The sequence below is a fragment of the Micrasema longulum genome, unplaced genomic scaffold (assembly GCF_059751315.1).
Source record: "Micrasema longulum isolate JH-2025_06_02 unplaced genomic scaffold, ASM5975131v1 h1tg000883l, whole genome shotgun sequence".
Classification (NCBI taxonomy): domain Eukaryota; kingdom Metazoa; phylum Arthropoda; class Insecta; order Trichoptera; family Brachycentridae; genus Micrasema; species Micrasema longulum.
This window is the reverse complement of record NW_028278075.1, coordinates 254,670-270,029: the sequence shown is the minus strand read 5'-3', so window position 1 is coordinate 270,029 and position 15,360 is coordinate 254,670.

Genomic DNA, 15,360 nt, shown 5'->3' with positions numbered 1-15,360 from the left:
GAAATAATAGTTATATGTACTATCTGTTTAAATTATGTAAAACCACTAAAATAAAATCTATTCAACATGTCGACCGGGTTAGAATATGCCTGTTTCATTGTCAAGACTTATAATCTTAAACTGGTCAGCATAATAAATTTACTTTAGGGTTAACGCAAACTAAATACTGATTCTTATTCTTAGTGGTGGGGGTCAGTGCTATGCAAGCTCCTGACGTCACTATGACCTGTGAAGATATGTTGTTATGGGTCCTCGTCGTGAATAAATCCACTTTCCAAGCCCAGGTCAATAAATAGCCTGGCTACTGTGTGAAAGGCGAGAGTTTACATTTTGCAGAATCTCCCCCTCTAGGCCTAAATGCGTAAAATAATGGTGTATTAGATAGGGGGCGAGCTCTTTAATATCCTCAGGTTTAACCAGTGGTTCCCCGAGGACAAGGCTCCTTTTATGATGTAAAGCATCCAGTTACATATGATGTGATAAGTGTTTCCTTATCTGCACTGCAGAATCTACATCTAGAAATTTCTGAAAGGTTCTAGCAAGGTTTTTGTTCAATTTGCAGTGCCATGTAGGGGCTCTAGTGATACCCCTTTCTTGATTTCGGCTGAGCTTTATTAAGTAAAAAGCAATATGTATTGATTATTTTATAAATATTACTAAAAAAAAATACCCTTCTGTTGCAACAAATTTAAATGAAAAAACTCAATTTTATTAATAAAGAAAATAAGGATGTGTTTTTGCAGTCCTAATTTTTAATAGCAGTTTGATGCAAATGTATTACATTAAAATTTAATCAAATATTTGGTTTTTCAACAGAGACGAAACTGTAAAAAAAAGAACTCTTGGCATTTAAAGAGCTTATGATCTGTTTAGGCTTGGTTTAAGACATCATTTAACATTATACTTAGCATTTACTATTATGCCTATAGGTAGTTAACTTTTATATTCACGTACTGCTATTTTTGATTCTCTATAAATGTTTTGTTTGAATATTATATTTTGCACGCGTGTGAAAGCTAACTATAGAAATTGAAAGCATGGAGAAAACATGCGACATCTGTTGTTAAAATGGAGAAAGTTTTTTTACAGACCAAACATATTTATATTTGATTCATTTTCAAGTTTGACAAGATAGAGAGTTTTAAATGTCATTTTTTTTATTAACCTTACTTTATTTTTATTGCATTAAATTTGTGGTTAAACATAATTAGGCGATTTTCAGTAATTTAACAAATATTTTGGTTATTTTCAAATCCTTGTTAACGCATTCTGATTTTTTCCTTATAAGGTTGATATACTGATTAAACCCTCTAAATAACAAAATTTGAGAAAACATGGAAAAAATCCAGATATCTGTAATTTTTCAAGCTTTATCAACTGATAAGTTCTTTTTAATCCTCCAAAAATTAGTTTGAAAAGTAAGCATGTATAAAAATCCACTAATCGTACATTTTTTATGCTTTCTGGTGAAAACCACTCATTCTATTAACCAAATATATTTTTATTTCAAAATCTAATATATTGAAACAATTTAAAGAAACCAAGTTTCATGAGAATGTATCGTGCCCAGAATATAAATAACGAAGACCAGGAAACATTTTTTTTCCAGATTAAAAAGAATTTTATTGCTTTGTGTATTTAATTTATTTTGTACCAATTAAAAAAAAAAACCCCTATATTTTTAAAATTCAAAGTTTTATATGCTTTTTCATTTTATTATTTTTTATAATCTACATACTATATATAGGCATGTTCTTTACATTAAACTGTTGTTATTTTATGTTTTTATGAAACATATTACTTTCTTTTATTTTAAATTTTTCACATTATATTGAAGTGTTCATGGTATATTAAATATGTATTTTTGTTGGGTAAAAGGCACTGCGTGCCGTGTGCATAGTAAATAAATAAACAGATTTTTTTTTAGTATTTGCAATAATGCAGTTATAGGGTTTTATCAATATATCTACGATATCTTGATTTAATAGACGGTACCTACGTCTAATCATGAAGTAATTGATAATTTCCGAGTACTTTACATAATATAATATTATATCGAACATCATTATCAAAACGCATAGCAATTTTGCATGAGTTTCTATTTTATCACCACCATTATCATTCTCTTTCCCCATGTAATTGTGTATAGGGCACTACATTGGAAATTTAATCACATTGAATTTGATCACTTTTGTAACATGAATGTAAAATAATCAGTCTTACTTTTAGGGTGCCAGTCCAGGGACCTTAAAATATTCTAGTGTAAAAACGGTAGTTTAAATAAATATTTCATATCAACCATGTCGGGAATCCAACCCATTACCTCTTGGATGGTAGGCAAACGCACTAACCACTGTACTATGAGGCGAACAGTTCCTGTTTTAAGGGTCAGATGTTAGAAACATACCTTCCAACCATTCCAACAGGAGCAATATTACTGAAGATTAAACTGTTGATTATATACGAGTAGTTAGGTAAATATCTCCTAAGATACACAATGATTATGTGTGAGATCATTGTGTACTGAAATTTTCAAAATTTCACGAGGAAAAATGCAAGAACTACCGCAAAAACACGCTAAAATGCCTTTTCTGTCATGCTCTGTTCGCCTGTTACAGATATTTTACTGAACAACACCGTAGTAATCCCAGATAAAATGTGTCAACCGTGTCACCAGAAGTTGAAATCTGTTATTCATCAAATAAATTTTCGTTTGTTTGCCCCAATGTCCAGAAGCGTAGATTAGTCAATTGGTCACACAACTTGTGTTGTGCAATCGGGTTGTGGTCCCGTGGCTAGTGTTGGGGACTCAGGGATTAGAAGTCCGAGGTTCGAACCCACTCTACCTTAATTTGATTTCCATTTTCTAATAGTGAGTTATTTACAACTCGTTGAAGATGGTCATCAAAATTGAAGGATTTTGGTAAATTATAAGAACGCGACTATTTTTTTAAACAAAAAAAACCCAAGGACCTTAAAACCGTGAGTCCGAGACACTAGCCATGGGACTACAACCCGATTTTCATTGCCCTTGTTTGTATTTTACAACTACAACACAATTTGTATATTATTTGTGTTCTGTTTCTTGTAAATATTACGTTTCTTCATATAACGTTGTTATTTGCTTTTAAAAATTCTCTTAATTCAACAAAACATCTCAAGAGTAATTAAACTTTTATTACAATTTTTGGGAGTATTAAGAAAAGTTTGAACTGCCCATCTCCATACAAATTTATCTTGCGAGATTCGACTCACGTCAGACCGTGGCATTTATAAAAAATCTTACAATCAATTATTTATAAGTCAGTTTGAAGATAAACTCTGAGCTAGGCGAACGTCGGTTTGGATTGTAAATTTTTTGAAAAATGTAATTTGGAACTATGCAAGAACGTAAAATATCTAGCGTCGAGGGCCAGCTAGTTTGTGACTTGGGCCTTAAGAAACAAATGAATTCCGTATATTTTTTATAAAAGCAACCACATAAATATAATAATTCCTATATTATCATCTCTAGGTGCAACTTGACTAAGTGTATCATTTTCTACGGTTAATTTGTCACGTTAATATTATTTTCTCGCTACAAATATCAAATCGTGACGAACAAATGTCATATTATTAGTAGCTACATAATCATTAGTTGATAGTTATAAAGAGACATCTCTCACGATCTTGCTTTATGTCCCGTATCCGACAAAAAGTATACTACTTGATGTATTCAGAATTACAGTACCCAGCATGAAATAGAGTACAACGGGCTTAAGAGACTGCCAGCATAATTGGCTTCAAGTTCGGCTCTGTCGCTCGAGTCCGTTAGCTGTATAAATGACAAAGACGACGCTCTACAAATTCAGCAGTCTCTTTCTTAAGCCCGATGTACTTTATTAACTGACGGGTACCATGACGCCTGACTGCATCATCATCGTCATCGTCATTTCCTAGGGTACTGCATTGGCACTCCAATTATGAAGTTCAGTGGTTTTTTATTTTTTTATTGTTTGTTAATAAATTATCAAACTAAGCCGATTAATGGTTTTAATGTATATTTAAGATTAACGACTTTGAAATTACTTCACTCGTGATGTCACGGCATGTCGTCGGTGAGTTATGCTGACATTTCAAAATAGATCCCTGTTACTTTAAAATACACTTTAAAATTATTATTTTTTTAAATAACTACGTGGTTCCCGCAGCATATAAGAATAATTTATAATCGAAATGGTTCATGGTTAAAAATTCAAGTATAAAATCTGTATTATATTCATAGTCAATTATAAAATTAGTGTGGAAACTAATAGATAAAATTCGAAAAATAGATATTAAAACTGATTAATAAAATACGTAAGTGTTAAACGCGGAGAAAGGGTTAAGAAAAACCTGTGATGATGTTCAAAGTGCAGTTAAAATTCGTTTATCCGAACTTCAGTTATATGAATTGCCAAAAATACGCATCATTCTCAGGAAATAAAAAATAAAGAAGATGTTCTAATGACAAATTAAAAAATGTAAAATAATTTTCTTTGCTGGATATATTTAAGTAAGTTTTTTACTCTAATTCATTTTTTTTTTATTATTTCGAAAGCAATATAATAGTGTCTCATAGTAAATATAGCGTTTTCTTTTAAACCGTTGTCTTAATTAAACGGTTTATCCAATTATCTAGATTTTTGGTATCCGGATAACGGTCTGGAATTTAATAGTGCGGATTATTGTAGTGTTTCTGTTGTCTTTTTTAATTAAAACTATTTTTACAATTTTTTTCATGCATTTTGGAGAAACTTCGCCATACAAATAAATTCTCTAATTTTTATCGCGTGTAAAAAAACATTTTTTATACCAAATTTCCGGTAACACTGAACTTTTCCATTGCAGCGTGTCTGGATCATTTTTGTCGCATGAAATTTAAGGTTATCAGTCTCACTCTTAAGGTGTCTGTCCAAAAACAGCGTAATATTGCGTTTTAAACAACCTTTAAAATCAATATTTCACTTGCGCCTTGCCAGAAATCAAAGTCAAGACCTCAACAATAGTACGGTATTAGACGATCATGACGTTCAATTTACCTTTTCAGGATTTTTACAGGATGTAGCCAGCAGCATCCATAAAATAGCTTTTTCGTTTTTGTTAGGGATGGTAAAAAAATAATTGTAATTTCTAAGGTGTACAAAATATTATTAAACAACTGAATCGCTTGTAATTGACTTGATATACTTATTGTGATGAAAAAATATGCATAGACTGTTAATTTAATACTACCAAAAAAACTTAACTTAAATTAAGGACTTGATTTAGAAATGTGAATTGAAAAAATAAAATTAATTTTGTAAAACAAAGGAAACATGAGTCATACTGCATTTTTTATATATTTTTGATAGAAATTACTGTGTTTTAAAACAATAAATTTGACAATAGTTTTTCAACAAAGTTTACAGAGTAAATAATGTTTTCGTTGGTATGTAGCCAAAACAAGTAGGATTAAAAAAAAAAATGTTATGTGGGATTGTCTACTTTGCAAATCTTCCGATTTTTACGGTCCTAGACGTCCACGGCTGATTGTCAGTAGTTTACGTCTGAAGTACGGGTCGCAGACCTGATTTGCAAGGACACACGGGAGTTGCCCCCAGACAAAGAGGCCTGGATGTGGATTAAGTAAGTAAGTAAGGTTGTAAAGGACACGAACAATTTCAAAATCAAAGGGGTTACATATTCACTGTGTACACTTACTTTAATTTGATGACATTTTTATTTTTTATATTATGTAAAACGTGCATAGCGCTTTTACAATTGAGAGTTACTTATTAAATACAAACATAACAATATATTACAAAAATACCATAAGAAATTGTTTTATACAAAATAATATCTGCATTATGTGCAACGTTCGATTTGACTAAGACAATACTGTTTCCATTAAAAAAATAAAAAAGACTTTTTGAAAAAAACAAAACAAAAACAGACAAATACACGTACACTTTAATCAAACCCTTTTTTATGTGTGCGTGACCAAACGGCTTAAATAAAATATTCTAGTGACCCTATCAAAACAAACAAAAATTTTGTTTTGGTAGGGACGTATCGACAATGTTTTGAGTATGTTCAAATGCTTACAGACTGGCTGGATTTTCTTCCTAGGGAGTTGTTCATATTTTAATTTGTTCCAACAGAGAGGGAGAACATTTTTGAAAAGGGAATATGGGAGTCTAGGCATTTACAGGGCTTATGAACTGTCGTTGGCTGGTTCAAGTGGCCACATTACACACTGTGTAACATTTACCATTCCGCCCATGTTTGAACATCCACATTTCCTCAACTCTTCCATCTGTTGACTTTTGTGAAGTAAAAGAGCTAAAACCTTTATCACGGGGGTGAGATTCATCCGGCTGAACCAAATCACAATTCGCCGAACAATTTCCCAATTTTAATACTTCTTATTCCCTTCCATATTCCCTTCTCAAAAATGTTTTTCCTCACTGTTGCAACAAATTTAAATATGTTTTTTTTTGTTTACTCGGCTAACTGACAGGCACTAACACATTAACAAAGGCCTATTAAACATTTGAACGCACTGTGTAGTGCACATAAAATTAAGTTATAAAGTATTACACAAACATATAAGGTATTTACACAAACGAAAATTGTATGTAAACTTGATTTGACGGCTGGTAACCAACACATAAGTATAGGCCATTAAACTTTCGAACGCACGGTGCATTTACCTTTTTAAGGTTCAGCTACGGTAGAAGGTAAAATACAATATAACATTTTACAATTCTCAATGGACTTAAGATACCCGAATCGCACATTGATGTTCGTAATTTTTTGTCGTACGTAGTTTGCTGACGTGCGCGATGGTTCTAACCATTTAAAATCACAGACTTCGTATCGTTTAAGGCAGTAGGTAAAAGTAATAAGTTATAAGCGATAAATTAAAGTGCAGTTGTGAATGTCCTTGATTTTTTTGAAAGTTATAAGATTAAGGATATTTAGTCCGCGTTTATTCTAACACAGGCATGTAAAATGCTTGGTTTGGGTCAATGGTAGCTATTATTGTGGTCAATGAAACATTTGTTATCTATAATTTTATAGGAAAGTTACGTAAACATTCATCAAACCCGTGACTCAGAGACCAGGAAGCAAATCAAAGGGGTTTTGCAATGAAATGATTACTCCGTGGGTTGTGGGTGGTGTCGATTTATCAAGTGAAATTTAATAAAAATATTATGTTGAATAAGTAACAATAAGCGAATAAGGAATAAATACATTATTTAAACTAATAAATATACCAGCAATATTTTGAGTTTGTCCAAATTTTTGTAGACAAGGACTGGATTCAACTCCCTGGGGAGCTGTTTATATTAACATATTACAACAGAGATGAAGAGCATTTCAGAGAAAGTAATTTAGAAGTCTAGGCATCTACAGGGCTTATGGCCTGTCAATGGCTGGTTTAAGTGGCCACTTTACACACTGTAACATTCACCATTCTGCCTATATTTGAACATCTAGATTCCTTAAATTCTTTCATCTGTTGATGTTTGTGAAGTTAAAGAGCTGAAACCTTTATTTATGCGGGTGAGATTCATCTAATTGAATTATTTCACCTACATACTAGGCAACGCCTGAAAATGTTATTTTTTCAATTTCTATACTTTTTCATGGACTAGTTAATTTATCAACAATATTTTGAGTTTATCCAAATTTTTGTAGACAAGGACTGGATTCAACTCCCTGGGGAGCTGTTTATATTAACATATTACAACAGAGATGAAGACTTCTAAATAACCTTCTCTTAAATTTTCTTCATTTCTGTTATAATATAATAAATATTCTATCAAGATTCATGTTTTCACACTGTATAATTTTGATACGAAAAAGTTATCCTGTTTTTGTTTGTTTATAGTAAAATAATTAGTTCTTTATGTTTAATAAATTATACTTTGATACTGGTTTTTTTGTTTGATTATCAACAACAATAAATTACGTATCTCTTTAATTTGTTTCAATGTGAATTCGTATGAATATCGTATATTTTATTTAATGTTATTGAATGAACTAAGTCCGTTAAAAAATAAATAATATGTGGGCTATAATTTTGTAAAATATAATTGTAAAAGAAATGTCCTACGCTCAGACGTTAAGGTCATTCAAGGCTTTTTTTTTCAAAATTGCAATTACCAATTGTAATTTAAAATTTAATTTCTTTTATACATTTTTATTTAATTTTTAATACATATAAAGTGGCAAGTCATAAGCCCTGTGGATGTCTAGACTTCTATATTACCTTCTCTAAAATGTTCTTCATCTCAGTTGTAATATGTTAATATAAACAGCTCCCCGGGGAGTTGAATCTAGTCCTTGTCTACAAAAAATTGGACAAACTCAAAGTATTGTTGAAAAACTAGTTTACCTAGAGCCTGTTCAAAAGTTAACAAATTGTGAAAAATATAGGTCAACAAAGAAAGAAAATTAACCATAAAAAAAAAGACAAAAAATATATTTAGTTTTTTTGTTCCAGGATAAAGTTATCAAACGTTTTGTAGTCCTGTGCTGCAATTCTCTTTGTAGTATTGACCTTTTAAACTTATTGAAACTATTTATGACTTTTAAAGAACTGTCCAGCTGATAATTCACCCTAGGTGCAACAATGCTATTTTGCCTTTGCTATTTACTAGAGGTTACAAAATTCTTAACCATAGCGTACATATATCTGTTTTGCTTGGTTCTTTGTTTATTATATTAAGTTTTGTGAAACAGTCTGTCAAAGAGCTGACTCCACAATCAACTACTTGACACACAACATATTATTTTGTTCCGCTGAAAGTGATTGATTTCGATATTAAAATTATTGAGTAAGGCATTTAAGTAATAAATATCTACAAACATATAAATATTCATATTTCAATTTTAAAAAAACATGTATGGACTTAACGCTTATTTTATAGAACTCCATATTGTAATTTTAAAATTAAAATAAAACCCTGATTTGAGTATACTAAAACAGTTTTTCTTACTTTTGAATACAAAAACAAAAAATTGTAAAATTGTTTCTTAATTATGTCAATAAAAGCTTACTTTAATTTTTGAAAAATGTTATAAATTTCATCAAAATACCAGTACAACTGCCTGCATTTTCTTTCACTAAGTAAATGGAAGGACTTCTTACTCCTTAATTGTTGATTTTCGCTCTAATTATATCATTGAACATACTGAACTTGATAAAATTATAAAACTGCATACAAGGACCTTCCGTTTACTTTATTTTCACATTCGTTTAAAAATGGCCTAACAAAGCGAAACAATTTTACGTTTAAAAATAAAATAAACTGTAATAGTAGATTCAAATTAAATCGAATTTTGATGTTGTTGCTAGTATTGTGGACTCACAGATTAAAGGTCTGAGGCACCAGTTCTACCTCAAGTCGATTCCCATGTTCTAATAATGAGTTATTTATAGCTCGTTTAAAATGGCACCAAAATTGAAATATTTGGGAAAATCTCAAGAACCCAAATGTCTTTTTATGTAAATAAAATTATTATTTGATTTTAATATTATTATATAAATAAAACACGAGTGATACGAGTGATGAGGTAAGGATAGATAAAGTAAGATGAATTATCTATCCTTACCTCTGTTTTGTATAAATACATTTAACTCTTTAATAAAGATACCAGTCTCGAAGATGTCGCGAAAGCGATGAAACCGGTCACTGGATATTCCAAATTTGTGGATTAAATTATCACTCGTGTTTTATTTATATGATAAATTACAATGAACTTCCATCAATAATTTTCATTTACAAACTTAAATGTTTTTTTAATATTATTAGTTTTTTCAAATGGTTAATAATTAAAACGTTGGATTTAATGCTGAACTTTATTCACATAGCTAATCGAATATTTCTTCATTAGCACCAATTTAAATTTAATTATTTTGAACAGCTCTGATACCAAATAAACATGGTTCATAATCATCATCATTCCATGTACGCTCCCTAGTTGGAGCATATGGTATCCACAAAGAGCCTAAATGCATCTCTATCGGCTACCAACTCCTTTGCGTCCTCCCAATTCAGGTTCTCGTCCTTAAGTTCTGACATAAACTGTCGACAAACAGTCAGCAGTGGACGTTCAGGACGTCAAGAATCCGATGCCTTGTTAAATAGGCAACGTGGTTAACGGTCTCAGGAGGCATCCACAGTATATGGCCTAGCTAATCGTATCGCCTCCGCTTGATGACAGTTGTTCGTTTCGTTCTCTTATTACTTCATTCCTCACAAAGTTAAACCACCGCACAGTAATAAACATGGTTACAACAAAAATTAATACTAAAATAAACATTAATCATGTACTGCAAAAATAAAATATATATAAAATTAATGCCTGTTTTCTTTTGATTAAGCTATAAATATTTAATTGAATCAGGCATGAAAGCAAGGTTAAAATTTCATGTTTATTCAATTAAATATATATTACATTATTTGGTTTAAAAGTAAACGCCCTCGCATATTTTTCTTCCGGATGTATTAAACTTATCAACCTTATTATATTATGTACTTTTCTATGACACTTCATTATTTATATGCCTTAACTGGTTCATTTGTAAGTGTATATATTTACTTGTTAATCTTATTTATAATTCGTCTTCTTTTTCAACACGATATTAATTGTTTGCATGAATGATGCGACATCAATTGTCTTCAACCCATCATTGACAAATGTAAAATAATATCTTTCTCACGACGAAAAAAAACCTATCTAATTCAATTTCAAACTAAAAAATACTTCCCTTTCAATGGTTTCGTCAATAAAAGATCTTAGCATTACTTTAGATAGTAAGCTCTCCTATCGTGAACACATTGATAATATTGTATAAAAATCTCTCAAACTTCTCGGTTTTATCAATAGAATGACGACGGACTTCAAAAATATTACTACCATAAAAACTCTTTATTGCTCACTAGTTTGACCCCATCTAGAATACGCTTCTTCTATTTGGCCTCCATACTACAAGACTCAATTGACCATATCAAGTGTGTCCAACACCGTTTTTTTAAAAGAGTGACATGGTTGCTGGGATTACAAAGGGGTAATTATTCCTATTTTGAAATAGAGCAATCTCTTTATCTGTCTTCATTGGAAAGACGTAGAACTGAGATGGACCTTATATGGATTTTCAAAATACTTAATGCTTTAAGTGATGTCCCATCTCTGTTGCAATCAATTTCTTTTCATGTTCCCAGCCATGTCACCAGAAGTCAAAATCTGCTACTTATTAAATCTTCTAAGATAAACTTTTGTTTTTATGCCCCAATGTCCAGAATGTGTAGATTAGTCAATTCATCACTCGATTTAGAATTCTTTGGGATAGATCTTACGGCTTTTTGTAAATCTCTACGCGGCTAAACAGTGTGGGGTGAAGTTGGATTGGCATGGTTTAGCTCGAAGTCTTATGTCTTTCGTTTTTATGATTAAATTGGATACCATTATTGTTTTGCCCTTGTTTGTCTTTGCTACATAGTTTTATGTTCTTTTTGTTCAGTTTCTTGTATTTATGTTTCTTCATGTAACTGTTGTAATTGGCTTAGGCCGTATTTATAATAAATAAATAAATAAGAAAAAAAAAACAATAATACCAATGAAACATTTGAAAAAAATAATTACCTACACAGGTTTTAGATTGTAAGGATGTTGTGGTGTATTTTTAATAACTTTCTTTCATATCTTCCTTTCCGGCCTGCTGACATGCCTCTGATATAATTCGCGGCCTCCGTGGCGTAGTGGTCAAGACGCTTGACTCACGCACGGAAGGTTCCGGGTTCGATTCCCAGTGAGAACACAAAAAAATTTAAATGTGATTTTTCTCAAGCCTGGGTGCTCTGAGATGTAATTCACCACTGTAATTAGGCCTCCTGGCCTGTTGTGGTGCAAAAAAAAAATGTAATGTAATGTAATAAGGTAGGGGGGCTTAGCGAGTTATTCCTAAGATATAAATATATATCTTAAATTAATCAAGGTGTATTGGTAACTCAATTGTTAGTTATTTAGATTCATTATTATTTTATCGTTACCAGTCATACGCACTTTTTAAAACTTGTAATAAATCATAAATCATAACATATGTATTAAAATAATAAATGTAAATTATTATAAAATATCGTCGCCGTTTGAGTAAAAGTTACTGAACACCATTTAATAAATCGCAAGTCAAAAGTTTGGAGACCAAGAAAAAATCAGGGTTTTGTGTTTTAGAAGTTTTGTGTATACAACACAATTTCCTCATGTCTTTTTTATAAATTAGACTGGTCACTTTTGCTTTCAGATACATTTTCATGCATCTAGAAAATTTTGATATGGTGACTTTTGCTTGTTAATAATCTGGACAATACAACCCAAAAGAGTTAGTGACGGGAAGGAAATATATAAATAATTATGGCATTTTGTGGCGAAAAACATGTTGCATAGAAATAAATATTTTTTCACAGATTTTTAACAATAGTTTTATGTTTTATTATACAAATACCTTAACACAAAATGTTGTTGTAAAATATTGTCAGACTTAAAAAAATAATTCAAATCTGCCTAAACTGTCAACAAATTCTATTCGCCTTTAGTGATTTATGTTTAATTGAAAGAAACGACACCGTTTTTTGCCAACTAAAAATAATTTCGGTTTACGCAACTTTTTTCTGAGTAACCTTGGTGATTTTCGCCTCTAAAAGATCATAATTTAAAACTTTGAATGGCATACTCAACATAAAACTTAGTTTTTTAGGGTTAGTGACTTTTGCTTGAACGGCAACGATGTGTAGTCTGTTTTATGATCTCATAATAAAAAAGACAAATATTTTTAGTCTACAATTGGTATTTTAAAGAATAAACTGGGAAGCATCTTGATTTATACCAGTCTCAATATTAAAATAAAACTTATCAGCTTGAATCGGAAAGGTATATAAAATGCCAGGTGGTAGAGTAATTTATTTTGTCTAACAATATTGAATGCCAAAACTAATGTATGCACACTAAACTTATTATATTTATTTCGACTTTTTACTATTTCGTTATACCAACATACGTTGTTTAGATAGGTGTATTTCTTATCCAGTAAAAATAATCAATTCATTTTACCAAGTCAAGGACACTAGTAGGTTTTTTAGTAATGTACATAAAAAACATACCGTATAACTTAGCACTTATTATTGATTTGAATTATTATAGCAACTGAGATCTTCGTAACAGATTTGACTCTCAGAGTCACTCTGACTGAAACGCGGTGCCACCAAACAATGCTGAAAATATCAAAGACGGGCCATATCAGAAATGAGACAGTTTTTAATTTGTTACACAAGGACAGGGAGCTTCTAAACACGGTGAAATGTCTTAATATACGTAGAACATGTAAGTACTAGCCAAGAAAAGTTGAAGAAACACAATGATAAGAAGAGTCTCTCCTGTCTAAGTAACATATGTCACTGGACCACTAGAACGAAGAGATAGTCCATATTGTGATAGAGGTTGGAAGAGCTCTCTCAGATAATAGGCGAAGTGGGATTATTCAAAATATTGTGAAGAAGTGATAGAATGTTCATTTTTTCCAAACAAAAGGTCTCAAACTGATAAGCATCAGACAAAATTAATTTGATATGTATGGTATATTTTTATCTTATATATTATGTTTATTCAATCAAATTTATTTAATTTAACTGAAATGTGAAGAAAACTTGCCTTATATATTATATATGAGGATGATAAGAATTCGCATCAAAACAAACAAACCAACCAGAAGCTAGTTTTGTGTAATGCCGACAATTAATGTAAAAATAAAAAAACAAGAGACGAACAAATCAACTTTTCTCTTTAGATTTTCGGTAGGTAGGGGGAGTGAAAAAAATCCTTAATTTTGTGAATATTTGAATGAACGAAAGGGTTTTTTCTACAATGGCTTCTATAATTTGAAATAAAAACTGCATGCGTATCAGTTTTCCTACAACAATGCATTATTTGATGTTTTATTTAAAAAACGCAATGAGTTAGCGATTTTTCGTCTTTTAGTGCCCTGTCAGGTATTCCCAACGTTGGCAATCACTCTGACAAAAGTATTTCTGTCCTGTGCTGCCCGGAAAATCTTCTCCACAGTCCTGAAGCCAGTCCAGTCTAGTACATTTCGCAGCCAGGACATCCGTCTTTTTCAGCCCCTCTGTGACTTTCAATCTTGCCTTTCAAAATTAAATGAAGCAAGTGGAACTTTTCTCCACGCATTATATGCCTTAAATACGAACTTTTATGGTGGTTAAGAGTTCTCTGTTTGTTCTAGCTCGACTTAAGACTTCTGAGCTCGTTATCAAGTCTGTCCAAATATCTTAAGCATTCTGCGATGCAACTACATCTCAAAAGCCCGGAGCCTATTCATAGTGTTCACCTTCAGAGTCCAAGTCTCACAGCCATACAACAATACAGACCACACATAACGTTTTACCAATCTTTGCCTTATTTTCAAGTTGAGATTAGCATTGCAGAAGAGGGATTTTATTTTATTAAAAACAGATCTTGCTGTCTCAATTCTGTATTTAATTTCTATATATGGGGCGAGGGTCTCTGTTAGAATGCTGCCGAGGTTCTTAAATTTGTCCACCTTTTTAATGTCACTACCTTTTAATTTGATAGAAGTTATCAAGTCGCGAGCAAGTTAGAGACAATAAACTGTAGAGTTAAATATTTTTTAATTCTACAGTTAAATTTTTGGGTTTTTATACTTCTTCTTTTACCAGTTAGTTAATTCAACAACGTTTGGAGTATGTTAAAATGTTTGAAAACAAGCTGGATTTTCTCCCTAGAGAGTCATTTAGAAAGAAATTTGTTGAAACTTTAAAAATTCTTATAAACATATAGATATGTATATTTTACACATAAATATTAGTATACACTAGTAACTCAAATCATGAGTGAAAATAATTTTTAATTAAACCATGCCTTTGAATACGGGGTAACCAATCGTTTTAAAGCAGCGTTCTCGAAAAAAGACCTTAATGATACCATATCATAATATTGTATTGAATAACACATTTAAAATTGATAAACAGTTATCACAATTAAGCCAATATTAAATGTTACTGTTTTTACAATTTATTTAAGGTAGGTAAATGGTTTTTGGTTCAACACAACCTTCTGTATAACCTCAACAAGAATTAAGAAATGTCACTTTAAATCATAGTAAAAAAACTTAGGTATTTTCTTATGCGTATAAACTTGAAATATCAATCTCGCATGTGAAATAAATTAGTAATGATATGTTCACTTTTTACACTTGACCCTCGAGAACTGGGAGATAAAATTGGGTTAGTTGGCTTTGGTTTTGAGGTGATGAAT